Consider the following 22,908-nt stretch of genomic DNA (forward strand, 5'->3'; position numbering starts at 1 on the left):
ATATTTTTCCAGCCATTACAGTCTAGCTATGCGCGGTGCTCTAACAAGACTTATAGTACATACTACTAATATGCCTTATCATCAGCATGTAAATAACTAGTTCTATGAGCCAAAACAGTTCGTTCAAACAAATCCTACTTTTGTGACGAGCAAAGAAATCAGATAACAGCTAGGCGCTTAATCTAAGAAAAACAACTAAATGTTACGCGCGCATTAACATTTCACAAAGATAAGCATGACGTAGTGCAAGCAACATTGCATTCCCGAGGTTTGCTAAAATAAAAATGCCGCATCTCTGAGGTGATTCCATCTAACTTGCCGCTGGAATGCACATCCAACAGGTTTGCGCTTTAAAAAGATCCAAAAATATAGGAAACACATTCGCTCATCTCAAACAGAGCACCGGCCAACAGAACAAGCCCAATATCACCCCAGAATTTTCCCAAGAGAGTCCATGTCCTTCAGTTGCTAGGATCAACTTTGGTGGCAGCCAATTTCAAGGAACCTGCAAGGCCAAAGAGTAAACAGCAAACAGAAACGCTCTAACGTCTCCTAACGGATACTTTAGGTTATATGAAGTAGTACTTGCTAATATTTCAAATTTCGCGATAACAATCAATTTGCAGCATGCTCACTTGGTAAGAAATGGCAACATACTTCAGTTCAGTCTTCATTAGGTGATAATCAGTCCCTGTCTGCACGAACCAGCGTGGCTGCCAAAGTGTTCCTTCCGGAATTGGTCTTCTTGCTTGAAAGGGATCCTTCAATCATGTTTGAACACACAAGAACTTAGAAAAAATGACAAAGAACAAAGACAGTAGTATATGTTCCTAAGTTACAGTAAGAGTTCAATTGGAAACCATATTTTAGACATTTAACAGGAAAATCATATAGATATACGTTGACAATACAGGAGCAAAACACTTTTTACATCATACAAAATACCATACCAATGCAATAAAAGAGAAGATTATTTAGCAATGCCAAGTTCTACTGCCCTCAGTGCTGCAATCTTAAAGGAAAAAACTTACTGCTAACAACGGTCAATTTACTTCAGCGGTGTATGAGCCTATCGGCAATGAATCTTTACACAACATTTAGATTACCACTGATGTTGTATGAAACACTGGTTTCAGAACTTTCAAATACAAATGCAGTTGGTTTGTATCAACAAAACAATGCTATGCAGTATGCACAAGAGATTTTAAAGCAATGTTTGACAAAGATCTATACAATCTGACAATTATAGATCAGCACTTTGACATTCAATGATCAAGCAAGCATGTTAATGGAGCATAAATGTACCTGCACAGGGGATGTAGCTCGACTCTAGCCATGTTGGGAGCGTGCAGGGCACAAGGAAACCAGAGGGGCACAGGGTTTGATCGCCGGTTCTTTCTGGAAGATACCGGCCCCCTAAGCTTTTCCCCTTGGCCATGTCCACAACAATAAGAAAGCGACCATAGACGAGGTACAGAAAGTTCGCCCGGAATGGATCGATGGCGGCAATGCACGGTATGTGGTCTTCCAGAACTTTGCACCTTTCAGGGAGAACAGGATTGAATGCAACCTTGTGCTCGACCGTCCAGCAGCAGCCCTTCTCGTCGAGCGAGAAGGAGCTGCACACGAATGGCTTCCTGCTGTTAGACACCTCCACATAGCGCAGCTTCCCCTCGCTCACTCCCAGACGACGGTACCTGCCCAGCACCGGAGTCCCCGCCAGGTCAATCAGGTCAGGCAGCACGCTGGCCGGGGGCAGCTCCACGAAGCGATGCTCCGGCTGGTCGCTGAAAGGGTCGACGGAGCAGATGCCCCAGGTCGGGTCGAGCCACCACAGCCGGTCGCCGAATGCCACCACCTCGAGGTTCGGGTCTATGCTCATGTCCCGGCTAGCCGGCCAGCCGCCGCTCGTCCCACTCCCCTGTTTCCGACAGGAAACGGCGCACGACAGGGTGGTCCGCTCCCCCGCGGCGGCTGCGGCTGAGCTGAGCGACCACGTACCTGTCCGGCGGGCCGCGGGAACCCTCGGCGTGGGTGAGCAGGCCGAAACCCGTGGAGCAGCCTGCGGTGGACGACCTCGCGAACTCGGCGCCCGGGGCAGGGAGGCGGAGCAGCTGGCCGCTGAGGGGGTTGCAGACGAAGCGCGCGACGTCCGGCTCGCCGGCGTACCCGGCGGCGGCGTCGAACTCGGCCAGCCAGCTGGGGCGGAAGGTGCGGTCGACCGGGGCGCGGCAGCGGGTGTCGGAGAAGTCGAGGAGGAGGAGGCCGTCGGGGGTCGCGGCGCGGACGGCGCCGGTGAAGAAGTCCGTGGCGTCGGGGACGACGAGGTGGGCGGGGACGGAGAGCTGGGCCCACAGGTCGTCGTGGAGGTCGAGCGACGCGCGCGACGGCGCCCCCGACGCGTCCAGCGCCGGCTTGGTGTAGAGCATGGCCCACGGAGGGGGCGAGGAGGCCGCCGCGGCCGTGCAGAGGGAGCGGCGGAGGGGCGCCGCGGCGGCGCCGGCGAGGCGTCGGAGCATTTCGCTTGTGGGGGGTGGAGGAGGAGAGGGGAGAGGGTTTTGGGATTCTGCTTTGCCCGAGCGAGCGGCCTGCGGTGGCGTGGCGAGGAAAGGAGGAAGTGGGGTTAGGTTGGTGCACATGGACTCGGTCCAGGCGGCTCTGACAGCTTTAGCCAAAAGGAAGTGTCACGTCGAGCGTTCTCCGGTTGAAGCAGAGAACACGACCAGAAGTTGTACATTGTTTGAACTCCTGTTTCTGATAGGTAATAGCACCCAGGTACTCTAACTTGCACGCAATGTGATGATTTAGTCTCAAACTTGCAAAACTTGACCAAACCATATCTCAACTTGCACCTCATGTGATGATTTAGTCCCAGGCTAATCACAGCTCGCCAATTGGCTGCCGGGTGGCTGGACCGGTCGGCGCACACAGTTTTGCACAAAACCCCTTGCCGTTTCCCTTTATCAACCCGTAGTCACCCCCACCTGAATTAAATCTATCGGAATCCACTTCACGTCCGGTCCAGCTCCAGCTCCAGTCGTTCCCCATCTGCCCCCTGCCCCCCTCAGCTCCAGCAGCAGCTTATCCACGCCGCCAGCAAGCTCGCCGCCGCCGTCCAGCTCACCGCCGCCCTCCAGCTCGCCCCCATGGTATCTTGGAGTGAAGGATCCAGCTCGTCGTCCGACGACTACTCTGTGACAAGTGAGGTTAGTTCTTGACTATGCCTCTGGCAGTTAGGGATTGAGCAAAAATGGGGAAGGGGGTATGTTCTTGAGTAGCAAAATTTCAGCATAGATGATGCGGTAGTTAGGTATTCGATGCCTACCTCTTTGCTGACTAGAATATGTTGTACACAATGTTGTAGGCTCCTGCTCCTGCCACCATTTTCTGCTCTGAGTGGACAGGCCTTGCTCCAGATCTTGCAGCTAGATGTGAACACCATTGTGTGTGAGAGAAGTTTGTGTGCTTTGAATCAGTTGATAGTGGAAGGAGGTATCTTGCTTGTGCACAAAAGGTTAGTAGATCTACCAAACTTGCAATGTGTCATCTTACTGTGATCTGTATAAGAGTGTGCCATGTAACTGTGGAGGAGTGCATTTTCAGTTAAGAGCATCTAGTTTGTGAACTTAATTGAATCTTTGAGTTAACAACATCTTGTTAGTGAACTTAACTGAATTTAAACGAACTAACTGAACTTAACTGAATTTAAATGAAATAACAGAACTTAACTGAATTAGAATGAAATAGCTGAACTTATCTGAATTTAAATTCAGTTAAGTGAACTTAACTGAATTCAAATGAACTAACTGAACTTAACTGGATTTAAATTCAGTTAAGTGAACTTAACATGAATTTAAATGAATTTAACTGATTCATAACTGCTCCAAGTTTTTTCATTTACCTAAAGTTGTTTTCTATCTTATTTGGTAGGAAATACCTAAATGCAACTTTGTGGAGTGGATTGACCCTGAATGGCCTACCACTCTGAAGATGAGTTTAGCCAGGGTTTGGGGCATGTATGATGATGAGAACAAGTTAAGGATCAGGGAGAATTTACATCTTGCTGAAGAAAATCTTAGGGTTGTGAGAGAGAAGGAGAAGATGGAAAAAGATCTGAGGTTTTTTAAACTAGATTTTGCTAAGATGGTGGCTGACAAGGAGTAGGCAATTACTGAGTTGGGCAATGCAAGAATTGCTGTTTCTGACCTAAAGCAAGAGCTTGAGAAGAAGAAGAAGCTATCTGATAAATCTAGCACTAGCATTCATCAGGTTGTGAGGTCTAAGGCAGAGAAAGAGAGGGATGAGATGAAGCAACAGATGGACAAGATGAAGGTAGAGATGGACAAAGTGGTGTCACAGAGGGATGAGCTGAAGAAGGAGAAGAATAAACTAGAGTACATGATTGGTGATTTGTTCAGGCACAAGGAGGAGACCAAGAGCAAGATAAGGAGGGTGAAGGAGATCTTAGATGAATTTGAGTAATTCATTGAAGGGGATCTATTAATTAGTTGTACTGAATTTGTTGGTGTAATGCCAGTATTATGTAATGCAATGAATTTGTATGACTGCTTTTTGTTAACTAAATCTATATGACTGCTTTTAGTGTTAGTAGTTATCTGAATGTCTCCAGATAAGTGCAATTTTTACAGTGTCAGTTAACTAAAGTTCAGTTATCTGAAGATAAAGTTAACTGAATTTAAATGAGATATTTTCAGTTAACTACAAATTGAGTTATCTGAATCTCCAGTTAACTGAATTTAAATGAGTTATCTTCAGTTAAATACAAATTGAGTTATTTGAAGATTCAATTAACTGAATTTAAATGAGAAATATTTAGTTAACTACAAATTAAGTTATCTGAATCTTCAGTTAACTGAGTTTAAGTGAGTTATATTCAGTTAACTACAATTTCAGTTAACTGAATCTTCAGTTAACTGAATTTAAATGAGTTATATTCAGTTAACAAAAATTCAGTGCACCGAGGTTTTATGAATCTAAATGTTAAATGGCAATTTAAACTTGTATACAGAACTGCAAAATAGTACCACATATAGGCCTAACATAAACTAACCAAAATATAATCATTGTTGTTGCTCAGTTAACTGAACTCTTTCAGTTAACTGAACTCTTTCAGTTAACCTATTCTGGTGCAATACAACACATAGGCCTACAGAAGTTTTGCATCATAAGTGGAACACCATGGCAACATAGTACCAGATTACAGCAACAATGGAAATAAAACATCACTGTAATAGAGCATTGTAACTGAGTTTTTGACAGTGTTAAAAGTTAACTTAACAGAACATTTGTAACAGCAGCAGCAACAGCAAATCAAAGCAGCATAACAATATAGGGATTGCAAAGCAGCATAACTATATAGATAGCATCCATGATAACAACTTAAGTGCCTAACCATTGCAGCAAAGTTCAGACAATATAGCAGCAGTGCAACCATAGCATTCCACATTAGAATTAACTTATCTGCTCTGCTTATATAGAGCACACCTACCTTGACTAAGCCAAAATATTAATAACTTATATGCTGAAATTTTGCTACTCAGCATACCTAACTACTACTGCATCATCTTCAGCATGTCCAGCATCTTCAGTTCTTCATTTGCTTCAGGCGCTCCGAGCGGCGCACCTCCCCTCCAAATGGCCTCTTCTTTGTCTTCTCCGGCTCCTGTGCTGCCGCCGCCACCTTCTCCTCTTCTGCGTCAGCCACCACCTCCTGCTTGACGATGTCGGGCACATCTAGGAGCACCTCCACGTCAATCGGGAGGTCTCTGTCGCCCTCCCTGGCGTTGTGGATAGGCGCGAGCATTTGGATCTCGTCCTCCTCCTCCTCTTCTTCGTCGTCTGACAGGACAACGACCGACACCTCGACATCGTAAGACGAGGCATACGAGTCAGAGGGTTCTGAATCCCCTCTGTAGCCCGAGTCGTTGTCGGAGTCCACCTTGCAGTACACCGAGTCGGACGACAGAGAGACGTCATCGTCGTCGATGTGGACGAGGGGCCCCGGCGCAGGCAGGGCCAGAACCACATTGTGGACGCGCTGCATCCTCGACCAGACGCGCGTCGGATTCGGCCGCGGCTGCGGCGTGGTGGCGGACCTGTACATCCACCAACGCGCGCGCTGCCTCGGATCGTCGGAGCGCGTCTCCGCCATTGCGAAGCGGAGGATGTTGGACGGAGGGGTACCTGGGCCGTCCAGGAGAGCGCGCCTCTTCTCGTCGTCGGTCATCGCGTCGATGGGGCCCCGCGCGTGGTTCCGAAGCATGTCGACGCTGGGGAACCACCAGCCTATCTCCTGGAGCTCCGCGCACGCGACCTCGTTATCGCCTGCCAGCTCGTCGACCATCCTCTGCCATGCAGGGTGGTTGTCCATGGCATCGGCGGCGGCGTCGAGATGGCCGGCGAGGGTTTTCTTGTGGTGGAGTGGGAGGTCGGGAGCGTAGAGCCCGAGGCGTCGTGAAACGAAAGTGGTGAGTGGGGGCGGTGGGTGGTGGCCTCTTAATACGAGTAGAAGAGCGAACGACACCGCTCTGATTAGCACTTAGAGTTTATATCGGTATAAGAAGTGTAGCAATAAGTATCTAGCAAGATCACTACTACTAGCGCACTGGCATGGAGGTCAACCTATGGAACAAAGGGTCCTGGGTTCGATACACATGACAAACTTTTTTTTAATTATTTTTAATTAACAACAGCAGTATTCACTCCAAAACAGAGTAGTATTCAGTTAACAACAGCAGTATTAACTCCAAAACATTTTTTAATCTTTTTTTTAGCTAAAAGCAGCAAAATTAAGTCCAAAGCAGCAAAGTTCACTTCAGTAAGCATCAACAAAGTTCAGTTCAGTTCATGAAGTAGAAGAGCACACCATCATCTCCTTTGTTCCCCGTGATGCTGCTTTGAATATGCGTCAGACTTCTTTTGGTCCAGAAGTGTGGATTTTATATGTTGGCTTTCCTTATGACTATCAAACCCAACATTACATGCACAAGTCTGTGGATTCTTTTGGTGCTCTGGTGGATTGGAATAACCCTAGAGGAGATAGGAGGTTTGTTCTCATTAAAGCTAGAGTCATTCATCCGCATTTAGTGCCCAAGAGTCTGGTTGTCCGACAGATTGGGGGTGCACGTCGCTCCTGGACTATAGCTGTCACAGTTCTGCGAAGCAATGATTGGAACGCACACTTACCTGATGTTCCTCCGGCTAGTGAGGATCCACCACCTGCCAATGGCGTTCCTCATCCATTGCATGGTGAAGGCCTCAATGCTGAACAGCTATATCAGCAGCAGTTACACAACTGGATGGCACAGAATGTGATGGCGGAGGCAGCTGCAGAGGAGGAAAATGAGAATGTTGTGGTGGATGCAGGAAGTGACATTGAAATGCACCCCAATGGGGGAATTGGCCGCCTTCACCTCCCCAACAACCCCCTGTTCTGTACAACTTTCAGCAATGGTTGGCTGGTGAGGGCCTGCAAGTGGAACATGGTGTTGTGCCCCCACAAAATCTTCATGATAGTCCGGCTGCTGCCTGGAACGACTCCATCTCGATGTATACCAGCTCTGACTCCAGTGCAACGGTGTCTGAATCCTATGTCATGGTCCCGGTGGCTCTCATGAACCAATTCTGGCCTCAAGAAGCGAGCAGCTCTGCTTTGGCCAACCTTTCTGGTACTGAAATAGTCAGGTCTGAGAGCTCTCCTCTAATCAACTCTGACAGCTACGAGTCTGAAACCCTGCCTGCCAATTTCTTGGAGATTTCTCTGACTATGTCTGCGGAGGGATTACATTTGGACATGTCTTCTCAAGGAACTTTCATTCCTACCATGATCCTGAGAGACTGTATGCCCATGTTTAAGCTGAACTCATACATAACAGAGGCTGTCAGACCCTTTGTGGCTTCTTATGGCCCTTGGAAGGATAGGTATGGATTGCAACAAGACTCGCTCACTTTTAAGGTTACTGTTGCTGAAAACAGAGGCATGCTGTCAGTTATCTCTGCCTCCAAATCCTTTGCAAATGCTAGCTCTTCATCTGTTATTATTGAAGAGCTCAAGGATGCTTCTGATTGGGAGCTTGAGGGTATTACTGCTGCTGAGGAGGCGTTGGCCACAAATATGGACTCTGTTGATGCTCTGTCTGAACATCCTATGGAAGCTCTGCAGGTTGTGCCTGCTGCTGCACCTGACAGCTCTGCTTTGGTTGAGATGCCGAATGATCAAGGTTTTAACCCTCCTCCTTCTGACATTGGTTCCTCTCGGGCTCGTAAAGGAAAGGCAATTGTGCCTGAATGTTCCATAGCTCTGCGTCGAAGTGCTCGCTCAAATAAATATGATGGGTTCAAAGTGCATCAGGTGTCTGACAGCAAAATGAAGGTTTCCAAAGTTAAACCACGGACTGTTCCGACTGCTCTACGCATCAGGGAGGTGGCAGAAGACCAAGTTCCACCGCCGACACCAGTTCGAGTGATCCAACAAGTTGGCACGATGCTTTGTGCTATTCCTGCAGATGAACTCTCTGAAGATACCCTGCTGGCCACCCATGAGGAGGAGCCCAAAACTTCTGATTAAGCATTGCTCCCGCTCAATTTAGTCTTTATTTTAAATGCCTCTTTTGGTGAATTGGAATGTATTATGTTGGAATGTTCGTGGTTTAAACTCTGGGGACAAACAATTAGCGCTCTCGAATGCTATTTCGTCTAGTGGTTGTGCGGTAGTTTGCTTGCAAGAGACAAAAAATTCCTCGTTTGATCTACCTTTTGTTAAATCTTGTTGCCCCGTCCATTTGATCAATTCGCTTTTGTACCGTCTCGTGGAGCTTCTGGTGGTATTGCCACGATTTGGAATAGTGCAATCTTCTCTGCTGATGTCTTATTTTCTGAAGATTATGCTCTGGTTACTCGTTTTCGCTCCACCCAATCAGCCCAAACCTGGACACTCGTCAATGTCTATGGGTCGTGCCAAGGTGATCAACGACACCATTTTATCCAATGGCTATGTGACCTTAATATTCCATCTACTGAAGATTGGTTGTTTGTGGGGGATTTTAACTTTATTCGAGCACGAGAGAAACGTAGCAAACCGGGTGGAAGCATGACTGATATGAATACTTTTAATGACTTCATCAGATGTCAAAGCTTAATTGAATTACCCATTAAAGGTCGTTCTTTTACCTGGAGCAACATGCAATTGGATCCTTTACTAGAACAACTGGACTGGTTTTTCACAAGCTCCAATTGGACTCTGTCATATCCAAAAACACTGGTCAAACCATTAGGTAAACTTGTCTCCGATAACATCCCTTGTGTGGTTACCATTGAAACCAAATATACCAAAATCCAAATTATTTCGCTTTGAATCCTTTTGGGTTCAACACCCGGGCTTCATGAATGTTGTCGAGACCTCCTGGGCCAAACCAGTTCATTCCACCAACTCTGCCACTGTTCTATGCAAAAAATTCAAAACCCTACGTAGAAATATGAAACATTGGAGTAAGGGTATATCAAAGCTTTCAGTGGCCATTGAAAACGCCAATAAAGCCCTCTGTGAACTAGATGAGCTTGAAAATAAACGTGTTCTCACTGTACCTGAAGCAAATTTCTGTCGCATACTCAAAGCTCACATTTTGCGATTACTGCGGTACCAACAACTTTACTGGAAAAAGAGATGTACAATTCGATGGGTTCAATTTGGAGATGAACCTTCAAAGTTCTTTCAGTCCATGGCCTCGGAAAGATACAGAAATAATAATATTGCTTCTTTGACGACCAATGACGGCACGACTATCGAAGATCACGCGGGAAAGGAATCACTCATCTATCAAGCATTCAAGGAAAAGATGGGATCTTCACAACCATGTAACATGAAGTTTGATCTTGCTAGGTTAATCAAAAAATGTGAAGGACTTGATGAGCTAACTCTTACTTTCACTCATGATGAGATTGACAAAGTTATTCGAGAGACGCCTGCAGATAGGGCTCCGGGCCTGGACGGCTTTACTGGACTTTTTCTTAAGAGATGCTAGCCAATCATTAAGGACGATTTTTACAACCTCTACAATCAATTCCATAACGGTGATCTCAGCCTGGAAAGCATTAATGATGGCTGCATAACTCTCATTCCAAAAATTGGATCACCTGAAACTATTAATGACTATAGGCTGATTACTCTTTTAAATTGCTGCCTAAAAGTCATCACTAAGATCTTGGCAAATAGACTACAAAAAGTCATTCTGAAGATCGTTCACAGAAACCAATATGGGTTCCTTAAGGGGAGGACTATCTAGGACTGCCTCGCATGGGCATACGAGTATATTTATCAATGCCAAACTTCTAAAAAAGAAATCATGCTTCTCAAGCTTGACTTTGCCAAAGCCTTCGACACAATCGAACATGAAGCGATGATTGAGATTATGAAAAACATGGGATTCAATGACAAATGGCTCACCTGGATTCACTGCATCTTTTCTTCAGCAAAATCCTCTGTCCTCCTAAATGGTACTCCTGGGCGCCAATTTCTTTGCAAGTGTGGGGTCAGGCAGAGGGATCCTCTTTCACCCCTCATTTTCGTGCTAGCGGCGGATCTCCTTCAAGCGGCCATGAACGATGCCTTTGCACGCCATCAAAAAGAGTATCCAGTCATCCAGTACGCCGATGATACCATACTAGTGTTACCAGCATGCACACAACATGCGACCGTTATCAAGGACATTTTGACAGACTATGCTACGTCCATTGGTTTGAAAATAAACTTCCACAAATCTACTCTCATTCCAATCAATTGTGATACTGTTAAGTCCGAAGAGATTGCTAATATCTTCGGATGCGTCGTTGGCAAGATGCCTTTCACATATTTAGGGCTCCCACTTGGTACCACTCGACCAACTGTCCTCGATCTCATGCCTCTGGTCTGTTCCATGGAGAGAAGACTAACGGCTACTCTCAACATGATCTCATATGGTGGAAAGCTATCCCTGCTTAATTCGGTGATCACTTCGCTCATTATCTTTGCGCTATGCACGCTTCGATTGCCTACCAAAAGTATTGAGCTCCTGGACAAAATTAGAAGGAAATGCCTATGGACAAAGAAAACAGAGCAAGGGGACAAATGCAATTCTCTTGCTTCTTGGGAAATGGTTTGTCGTCCCAAGGAAAGTGGTGGATTGGGAGTGATTGATCTCAGGATCGAAGGTGATGCACTCTTATTAAAGTATTTACATAAATTCTACAATAGATGGAACATGCCTTGGGTTGAACTCATCTGGGAAACATACTACACAAATCAAATTCAGCATGCTTCAGACCCTTGTGGATCATTCTGGTGGCGAGATGTTGCCAAACTAATGCCAATCTATAGGGGTATCTCAAACGTTCATGTGACTAATGGATCTAATGTGCTCTTCTGGAAAGATTTATGGACTGACACCACATTTGATGAGAAGTACCCGCGTGCACTCTCTTACGCCATCAATGAAGATATCTCTGTGAAGGATTTCTTGTCCATCACGTCACGGAGTGAGGCGTTTCATCTACCTCTCTCGGCACAGGCACATGTAGAGGTGCGTCAACTGCAAGAGGACACGAGGGAAACGACTATCTCCAATGAGCCAGATACTACACTTTCTACTTCAGAGAAGTTAGGGCTCATGAGGCGTTTGGCTGGATCTGGAAATCAAAATCCACCATGAAAATTAAAGTCTTTGGATGGTTGCTCCTTTCTGATCGACTAAACACGCGAAATATGCTCAAAAGGAGGCACTACAATATAGGAAATGACTATGATTGCATCTTATGTGGACTACACATCGAGGAAACACTGGAGCACCTCTTCTTTGAGTGTGAATTTAGTACTGAATGCTGGTCCAGCCTTGGAATTCTGTGGAATCAGGGACAACCTCGCCTGCAAAATGTTGTGTTTGCCAAAAACAACTGGAACAGGCCTCTCTTCATGGAGCTATTTCTGACTGCCGCCTGGAGTATCTGGAAAGAACGTAACAACAAACACTTCAGGGGGATGATGCCCTCAAAGACTTCATGGTTAGATAGGCTTAAGACTGATTTTTCTCTCGTTAAGGAAAAAGCATAAACATTTCATTCCACTCATCCTCTCCTCTATATCTTAAGTTCTCCCCCACCTCCCAAAGGGAGGGTGAGTTGTAAAGACATCATGTAAAGCCCTCATGTAAATTGTCACCCCCATCATATTAATACAAAAACAGTAGGAGGTTCTCCTACTGTTAAAAGGTTCAAAAAAAACAAAGTTCGGTTCAGTCAACAAAGTTCAGTTCAGTCAACAAAGTTCAGTTCAGTAAGCAGCAAAATTCAGTTAACACCTAATTCAGAAAATTCAGTTAACACAAAATTTAGTTAACACAAAGTTCAGTTAACACCTAATTCAGAAAATTCAGATATGTTGCAACATTCAGATATCTTCCAACATTTAGTTAACTCCTAATTATAATATTAGGTTACAAAAAGGGATTGTATGCCATGGTTTGCCATCCAAAAATTAGGCAATGTATGCCACATTTTGCCATCAAAAAAGAGGCAATGTATGCCACAGTTTGACATAACAAAAAAAGGCCAGTTTATGAGTTACATAAGTATAGGCCTTATCAAAAAATGATGGCTGAGAACTGCCACTAGATCAGGCAGCAGGAAAATCATCAGGAGGAGCATTTAGGTCAAGAATATGACTGGCAATGTCATCTCCAAACATCAGCCACCATGCCCTCTCACCTGCTTGGCCTCCTCTTCCTCTCCCAGCTTCTGGATTTGCTCCTCTCCCTCTCCCAGCTTCTAGATTTGCTCCTCTCCCTCTCCCAGCACCTGCACTTGCTCCCTCTCCTGACCCTGCATCTGCACTGGCACCTCTTCCTGGAGCTGAGACTGCACTTGCTCCCCTTCCTCTTCTTGCATTTGGATGTACTTCTCCTCTGCCTCTCCTTTTGTTTCCTCTTTCAATGTCAGCTTCAGTTCTTGCCCTTGTTTGCCTAGCAATATTCATTTCTGTAGTCACCCTGGGTTGTGGTATTTCAGCCCCAGCAGCAGCAACAAATGAAGAGAGCTCAGGCAGTGGGCCATGGACCCTTTGAGGAGCTCTTCTTGCTCTTTCCCTGCTGGCCATGTTAAAAACCTGAAGAAATGTTGGGTCATCATAGTTCTCATCAACAAGCTCTACTCCATCTGCAATTAGTGCTTCCTGCCACCTGTAGTGCCCTTTCCTGTTGTGGTCAGCTCTGCCAAAAATTGAGCAGTGCATTGTCACACATTTTTTGTTCAAATATCTAACACCATTCTTGCTTCTCTTCTCTTCTGGTGTTTTCTTCCTGTTTTTCTTTGGCCTTCCCAACTGTTTAGTGAAAACTGGTGGATATACTTTGTAACCATTCTGTTTCTCCCAATGCTTTGGATCTCTAAGTGGAACCAGAGTGTATCCATATGCTTTCAGGTAATTATCCACAGTGTAGCAATCATGAACCATTGTCTCAGGGTCAATTCTCTCCTCCCTGCAGCATGCTATACTATGGCCACATGGTACTCCAGAGAGCTGCCATCTCCTGCAGTCACAAGTGTGCAAGCACAAGTCAACTGTATTACTAGAGTTACCAGACTGAACTCTGAACAATTGTTGACCAGCTTCTGAGACATGGCAATTAGCAGCAAACTCAGTGTTCTTGTCTAGTTTCTTCTTGATCTTTGGGCATATTCTCTGCCCTGCCCACTTCTCTATGGCCTCTCTCTGTTTACTCACTAGCCTTTGCATGATCTTGTAAAAAATGTATTCCAGCATTGACAGCACTGGCATCTCTCTGCCCTCCAGAATGTAGCTGTTAAATACTTCAGAGTTATTGTTCAGCAGAATATCACACTTGGGAAAAAAACTAAAAAATGATTTACACCATGTCTTTGGATCAAGTCTTTCAGTCCAGTGGAAGGCAGCTGCACTGTGTCCATCCATTTTCTCATAGTTTTGGCTCCACTTAACCCTGTTTGGTGCTCTTGTAATGGCCCACAGATCTTGCTTCAGTTACTCTCCTTTGTGCTTCTCATTGAAATTCTGGTAAATATGCCTAATACAAAACCTATGCTCAACATCTGGCCAGATTTTTTGCACAGCATTGATCAAACCTTTCTGCTTGTCACTCATAATAGTGAAAGGAGCAGTATTTGTGATGTTAAGGCCATCTCTCAATGTAGTGAGAAACCACTCCCAAGAACGGGTGCACTCTACTTCTACCCAACCCATTGCAATGGGGAAAATGCAGTCATTAGGATCGATACCCACTGCACTAAGCAACACTCCTTTAAACCTTTTTTTCATGTGATAACCATCAATGAAAATAATAGGCCTGCATCCCTTGAGCCACCCCCTTTATATGCATCATAAGACCAATATAGAGTTTTCAGACATTTCCTGCCCTGTGGGAAATCTTTGTCTTTAACAACCTCAGTTGACAGAAGAAATGTAGACCCAGGGTTGGTATTCCTCAATTCATGACCATAGTCCCTAAGCCTACTGAACTGCTCTTCTTCATCACCATGGATCTCCTTAAGTGTTGCAGTTCTTGCCCTAGCTAGCTTCCATCTGTTAGGGGTGACATGAAAATTCCTTGGTGATCTTTCTTGAAAATGTACATAGTGACATCTTCTGGTCATCTCTGAACTCATCTATGAAATACTTGCATCGGAATTTTGCTGTCAGTGACCTTATCTTCCATTTCTTCTGCCATATATGTTCTCCATAGTATGTCTTGATGACAAATCCCCCTGTCCTGTTGTCATTGCCAGCATACAGGTACCATGGGCAACCATTTTCACAAACTGCTTCAAGTCTCCTCTTGTCATTCTTTATCTTCTTGATCTGCACTCTGTTTCTAACTGAATATGCAGTCAGTGCATGTCTTAGCTCAACCACATCAGCAAATACCATACCTACTTTAAACACAGGGGAAATCATGTCCACCCTTGCATTGAAAGCTTTAAACTTGTACCTAAGTTCATCTGCTTGCTTAGTTGATAGGTTGAGATCTTCATCCTCAAGCAAGTATTCAGGCTCCACATCATCCTCATCCTGATCAGCTTCTTCATCAACATCAAAGTCAATGTTGTCATCATAAAGATCATCATCACCATCATCTATGTCATAGTCACTGTCACTGAAATCAGACTCTGAAATAACTACATCTTCTATAACTGTTTCTCCATCTTCAGTTAGCATGTTGTGCTCAGCACCCTCAATAAGCAAACTCTGTGGGTCTATTCCAATTGGTGCAATCTCTGACAAGGGATCTTTAGTTAGCACGGTGTGCTCAGCATCCTCAATAGGAAAACTCTGTGGGTCTGTTCCATTTGCTGCAATCTCTGACAAAGGATCTTCTACAAAGACTGAAACTAGGCTACGGGAAGGGGATGCACTTGCTGCTACAAAACTAGTTGTTGCTGTTATCAAAGATAGGGGCAATGTGCACACCAAGTCAGACCTGAAGTTGCTGATGAAATATGTATGGTCAACCATGACTAGAAGCATCTTATGCTCAGCACTAGCTCTAATCATATGCTGCACATTCTCATCACTGCTAATTCTGATCAAACCATCTGAGATTGGTTTATTTGGTTTGATGAAGTAAATGATGTGCTCACTCACAGGATATCCCAGCCAAATCAAGTGTTGTTCAAGGAATGCATAGGAGAAAGTGCCAGAGTCAACAAAGTCTAGCACCTCAACAGAAGGGTTCCAGTACTCCAGGTTACTGATTGGGCCACAGAAAATTCCACCATGCTCAAGTTCTAGTGTAAAAAATGGACTGTCCACCCTTTCTCCATTTGCTGCATCACACACTGTATTCAAAACAAAGATGCATCAGTTGAGAACAATATTCAGTTAACTGAATATTCAGTTAATATGAAAATTAGTCAATTGCATCAGATTTAACATACTTGAACAACAACTTAAGGTTCAGTTAACTGAACCTTTCAGTTAACTGCAGTAAGCTGAAAAGATTCAGTTAACTACAGTACTTGACAAAATTCTGATAACTACAGTAACTGAAACTATTCAGTTAACTACAGTAACTGAACATATTCACTGAACTACAGATAACTGAACATATTCAGTGAACTGAATATAAACTAACCATAAATGAAATACAACATTAGCACACCATTAACAAAACCATTGAATTCATTGAAACTTCGCTGCACATACCATTAGAATTACCAAAACTATACTAAATGGTGTAACAAAATAGCCAAGTTTATACTCTGTACAAAACATCTTCAACAGCAAAAAGGAGTTAAATTTCACAACACTAACAAATGCTTGAGTAGAGTAGAAGCTAAAGCAGAACGAAAAGCCAACTACAAGTCATTAACATCTAATTTGTCCGCCATAAACCCTAGCTATCATGTCGAAACCAAACCTAAATTCATCGGCCGAAACCCTAGCTCTAATTCGCCATACATGACCCTACGCAAAAAACACCACTACACGACCCCGATTCGAGCACAAATGGAAGCGATTCGAGCTGCTAACGGTGGGGCGACGAGCTCAGAGCAAAGTAGAGGAGAGGGAGGAAAAGAAAGCAGAGGCGGGGCATCGAGCTCACAGTAATCAGGAGGGAAGGCACCAAACGTCCGGACGAGATGGCAGATGACGGTGTCTCCACGCCGCCGGTGAACGGCGGCGGCGACGCCTCTGTCGCTGACGTCACCATCGCCCCGCCAACCCATGAGCTATGTCGCCCCGACAGCGACCAACTGAACCCTCTCAAACGGACGTGAAGTGGATTCCGACAGATTTAATTCAGGTGGGTGTGACTGCGGGTTGATAAAGGGAAATGACAGGGGGTTTTGTGCAAAACTGCATGCGCTGACCGGTCCAGCCACCTGGGAGCCAATTGGCGAGCTGTGATTGGCCTGGGACTAAATCATCACATTGTGTGCAAGTTGAGGTATGGTTTGGTCAAGTTTTGCAAGTTTGGGACTAAATCATCACATTGCGTGCAAGTTAGGGTACCTCGGGTGCTATTACCTCTTTCTGATTTATTACTAGCAAAGTGCGCGTATGCTAATAACCATTGGGATTATTAAGTCTCGTCTTGACTTAGGTTGTACAACATTGCAGAACTGTTAAAAGGCTTGGGCTGTGATCAAAGATGATGCTATGGTTCAATCCACAAACTGTTCTTGGACAATGGGCGAGGTTTTTGGCAGGCTCAATTGGCGCTGATCATGTTGATTTCCACAAAGCCGGATGCATGCCTCATCGGACATTTCCGCCCGATTAGCTTTTTTTAACAAAACTCTAACTTTATTCATCTGTAATAAGTTGTGCATCATTTGTGAAGAACATTACAATTTCGTTTAAAGGCTCCTCAAACCAATCAGAAGTCAAAAAAATCTAGCTAATCTAGCAAGCTCATGAGAGCATCTCCAACAGCCGCCCAACGCGTCGCGCCCTAAAAACTACTTTGCCGCGTGCCCATCGCCTGGTTTGGCGCGGCAGGCAGCGCTGGCTCCAGTAGCCGCGCTAAAATGCAGAGCGCGCAGCTCCAGCAACGCGCGCGACTCTCGCACAAACAACATATGCATTGAAAACACAAGCAAAAAGATCAAACACAAACATGTTGGCCACGCTCATTCTCGATGATCATGTTGTGCATGATCACACAAGCGTGCATGATGTACCAAAGCATCTTTTGATCCCAAAATCTAGCCGGTCCTCTCACCATAGCAAATTGGGCTTGCAAAATCCCAAAAGCTCTCTCCACATCTTTTCTAGCCACCACCTGAGCATTGTGGAAATCAAGATTTTTCTTACCTTCCGTTTTTTCAACGGCTTCACAAATGTTTGCCACTTTGGGTAGATGCCATCCGCAAGATAATAACCATAGTTGTATGTACGGCCATTTGCTACAAACTGCACCGGTGGCAAATCACCATTTGCAATCTTATTCATCAGTGGTGACCGGTTGACAACGTTGATGTCATTCAAAGATCCATGCATTCCAAAGAAAGCATGCCAAATCCAAGTCTCTTGATCGGCCACCGCTTCAAGGATTATAGTGGAACCTTTTTTTGGCCGTGGAATTTCCCATGCCATGCCTTTGGACAATTTTTCCAACTCCAATGCATGCAATCAATTGAGCCAAGCATACCTGGGAAGCCGCGAGCTTTGTTAATCTCCAATAGCCTTACGGCGTCTTCAGCATTGGGAGATCTCAAATACTCCTGGCCAAACACTTGGACAATTCTGACCGCGAAGTGCTTGACACACATGATGGCTTGGCTCTCACCCATAGCCAAGTGATCATCAACTAGATCAGCGGGGATACCGTATGCCAACATACGCAAAGCGGTTGTCACCTTCTGAAAGGTGCTATGCCCGAGCTCTCCGGCGGCATTCCTCCTTTGCTGAAAAAACCGGTCATGACTCGCTAGTTTCTCTGCAATGCGCCTGAACAACTCGGTGCTCATCCTAAACCGGTGACGAAAGTACGACTCCGGGTATGTGGGATTCTCCATGAAATAGTGCCTCATCAATCTGTTATGGGCATCGATCCTATCCCTCCAAAAAATTTGCCGACCCATAACCGAACCACCGTGCTCGGTTTTTTATTGATGTGCATAGCTAGGATCATTGCAAGATCCTCCTCCTCTTCCATATCAAATTCTTCTTCGGAAGAATCATACGATGAACTCATCTACAATGATCAATACTAGGCTATAAAAACTACATCAACCTGCACCAAATTCATGAAGTTTGAGCAATACATACCTTGCGGGCGCCGAGCGGCCGCGCGCGAGGGGCAGCGGTGACTAGAGGGAGGCGGAGGAAGCCGCCGCGGCGCGGGGATAGGCCGGGGAAGCGCCGGAACAGTCGCCGGGTGGCGCGGGCGGAGGCGTCGACACGGCTGGATGGGGTAGGTGGAGTAGCAAGCACGCGCTCGAGAATCCAGTGCGCGGCAGCGGGCGCAGCAAATAAGCGGCGCGCGATGGCGTTTCGGCACGCACGCTGAACTAGATATGTCGCGCGCGCGGTTTTTGCGCCTCCGCTGGAGAAAACACTGATTTTAGCGCGCGGCGCTTATATAGCGCGGCTGTTGGAGATGCTCTGAGCTACCTTATTTGCTTCCCTATTACAGTGCTCAAATCTAGCAGTAACGAAATCATAGGCATAGTAAAAACAGTCCTCAAAGATTGCTGTCGCCGCACCCGCCGACTGCCCTCCATCATTCATAGAGTCAATCACCTCCATATTATCCAAATTTACGATAATCCGATTGCATCCCGCCCTTTGCGCCAATGTTAGACCAAATTTGAGAGCTCTAGCCTCCGCCATCAGCACATCCGCGCAAAAATCTATTCTCTCATTCCCTCCAGCAATAAACCTGCCTTTGTCATCTCTAAGCACTGCTCCCATTGTACCCCTTAGAAGGTTGTGATCAGAGGAAGCATCAAAGTTGAGTTTAACAAAACCTCTTGGAAGGCAAGACTAACTCTCCTTCTTCACAGACGCCTTGGGGGAGAATGCATTAACAAAATTTGTGGTAAGGGCAAGGATTCCCATTGAAATTTGCGTTACATTTTGTATTTTCTCATTGTGCACCAACTTCCATCTTTTCCACCGTAGGTACCATGCTGAGATAGCAATCATCTCACAAGCTTTTCCACCGTAGGTACCATGCTGAGATAGCAATCTTCTCTTGATCTAGTAGGAGTAGTAGGTACTCCAGCACTGCCTCTCCTACACGATCAACCTCGCAAGCTTTTTCAATGATATCATCCAGTCCGAGTCTTTTCCAAACCTCCTTTGCTTTACTACACCTGAACATCATATGTTTTGTATCTTCTAAGCCCTCAGAGCAAATTGGGCAGATGGGTGAAACCTTCGTATGTCTATTAGCTAGCGTAACCCTGGACGGGATAGTACCATGTAGCGTACGACATAAGAATATTTTAACTTTTGCCCGACATGCTAATTTCCATATCTTACTCCAAATAGGATTAACTGTGGTTCACCATCCCATTAGAGTGTTTCAATTTGCTTCCATGCTGGTGATTCCATTCCACAGAGTAGACTGGCCTAACTGAGAATCCTTTGTACAACGATCGGCCACATCGTTTGCCTAATCAGGTCTTCATCCCAAGTGTTATCGACAGGATCAATGAGATCACCTACCTTAGTTAACATGTTACCTCCCTTAGGCGTTACAATTTTCCTAGTGGCATAGTTTGGGATCCACGCATCTTCTCAAATATTAATGTTATGCCCGTTCCCGACTCGCCAAATATAACCACGTTTCAGAGTATTTATGCCTGCCATGATGCTTTGCCATGTAAAGGAAGAACCTTTCTTGAGCTTAGCATTTAACATATCGCCATGGGGGTAATATTTTGCCCTTAGGATAGAAGCACACAAAGAATCAGGATTATCCAGAAGACGCCATGCTTATTTGGCTAACAATGCCAAATTAAAATAGTGAATATCACAAAAGCCCATCCCTCCTTGATTTTTTGGTACACATTATTTCCATCAGGCCATCCAGTGCATCCTCCTCTGATTCTCCTCGTCTCCCCACCAGAAATGCGCTATCGCGTCGATGATTCCTTTGCAAAAAAAAAATTACTAATTTTAAAGACCGACATTGCATAGGTGGGTAGCCTTGGATCACAACCTTGATCGGGATTTCCTTTCCCCCGGTAGACAGTAATTTTTCCTTCCAGCCATTAATTCTTTTGACAATACGTTCAATTAAAAATTGTAAACCATTTGTTTTATCTATCCAAACATTTGCTGGCACACCTAGATATTTATCACTAAGGGCATGCGTCATTATATTCAGTGTTGTGCAAAGTTGTGCTCTAATCTCCACCTTCGTGTTAGGACTGAAAAAATACTGGATTTTTCAACGCTAACTAATTGTCTCGATGCCTCACAATATAGATCAAGCATAGCTTTTAGAGCTTCTGCACTTTGTTTGCTAGCTTTCATAAGAATTAAGGAATCATCCGCAAAGAGAAGATTAGTTATCGGTGGGGCGTCTCTACAAACTCTTACACCTGGGATTTTTCCATTTTCCTCCGCGTGTGACAATAGGGCATTCAAACCTTCAGTGCACAACAATAAAAGGTATGGTGACAACGGGTTACCTTGTCTCAATCCCCTTCTAGGCTTGAAGCTCTCGCTTTCCTATGTATTAATTCTAACTCTATATTCGACTGTTGAGACGCACTGCATAATAAAATTCACCCATTCTTGACGGAAGCCCGGTCTCAACATAATTTCTTTCAGGAAGGGCCACTCTACTCCGTCATAAGCCTTGTGCATATCAAGTTTAATAGCGCACAAACCTTCCCTACCTTATCTCTTTTTTTTGATTGTGTGAAAGCATTCGTAAGCAACAAGAATACTATCAGTGATCAACCTGCCAGGCACGACAGCACTTTGAGTAGGGCTGATAATGTCAGGCAAAAGGATCTTCAACCGGGAAGCCACCATTTTTGTGATTATTTTATATAACACATTACATAAGCTTATTGGCCTGAATTGGGTTACCTTTTCTGGTGAGTTGATCTTTGGGATCATCACAATTGCAGTATCGTTCCAGCCGTCTGGGATGGTGCATGTATTGATTGCTTGTAGGACCTCCTCAACCAGATCATCCCCTAGCATGGGCCAGAATCTTTTATAGAAGATAGCATGTAATCCATCTAGGTCTAGGGCTTTTAGATCCCCGATATCAAAAAACGCCTTACGAACATCTTCGGCCGTATACAGGGCTAGGAGAGTGTTGTTCATCTCAGTAGAGACTGTCCTACGAACAAGGGACATAACCTCTTGCTTTGGTTGCTATACTTCCGTTGTGAAGAGTTTTGAAAAATAATCAGTGATATGGTCCTTCAACTCCTTATCTTCCCTCCAAACTCCCGAATTATCTAGTATTTTTTTTAATATTATTCCTTTTCTTCCTGGCCGTGGCCGCGTTATGGAAAAACGACGTATTTCGATCCCCGTGCATCAACCAATTCGCACTCCCTCTTTGTAACCAAAGATTTCCTCTTGGTACAAAAGATTCTCAATCACCAGGATAATCTCCTTCTGACGGCACCAGGATTCGGTATTCATTGGACCACGTCTCAGTCTCTCTAATTCTTTTTTCATTTTTTTAATTCTCCACTTAGGACCCTTAAGAATCTCACGGTCCCAGTGGTGCAAATCGGCATGCACGGCTTTCGTACGGTCAGCGAGGAAAGGACCAACGCCTGCTAACTTTGCCTTTTCCCAAGATGCCTTCACGATTTCCTCTTGGTCCAAGGGCACAATTTTGCTACCCGCCCTATGCACGAAGTCCGGAAACACATCTCTTTTTGTGTTCGGCGCCTCGGATATTGCATTATATGAATCAAGTCCGAATTATGTCTTGGGTCAATAGTTGGGTTGCCCGGCTCCTGTATTTACCTTCTTACGTTCCGCGTGTTCGGCTAGGAAGGTAAAGGGAGAAACACTGCGATCGTACTTCTGGCTAGCCTAGTTAAGTACCTCAGTGGATAAAGCCGAAAACTGACTGTCATAATAGGCGAGAACTGGTCGGCGATCCGACGACAAGTGTAGAACTCAAAATCGATAGTGATTACCCCGTGTTACACGAAGGGCTTGTCCTTGCACAAACCACGTGATCAAGGGTATATGCGTCGGCCTCCCCGAAACATCACGAAACACTGGGGGCTAGTCACTAGCCCCCACAGTCAAGCTCCTATGGCCAAGTGAGAGCGATAAAGCCGTATAGTCTGATTGCCTAGTTCCCCCCATGCACTACCGCCTCCAGGCACCGAGATGTTGGCTAAGGGTTACAGTGCGGGCACGAAACACCCCTCGTAGTATCTACCTGG

General features: G+C 45.2%; 1 pseudogene; it reads right to left on the minus strand.

The window, feature by feature from the left end:
• Positions 1-461: 461 nt before the first annotated feature.
• On the minus strand, positions 462-2,542 carry LOC123159538 (uncharacterized; annotated as a pseudogene).
• Positions 2,543-22,908: the final 20,366 nt, after the last annotated feature.

Source organism: Triticum aestivum, chromosome 1D (genome assembly GCF_018294505.1).
Source record: "Triticum aestivum cultivar Chinese Spring chromosome 1D, IWGSC CS RefSeq v2.1, whole genome shotgun sequence".
Classification (NCBI taxonomy): Eukaryota; Viridiplantae; Streptophyta; class Magnoliopsida; order Poales; family Poaceae; genus Triticum; species Triticum aestivum.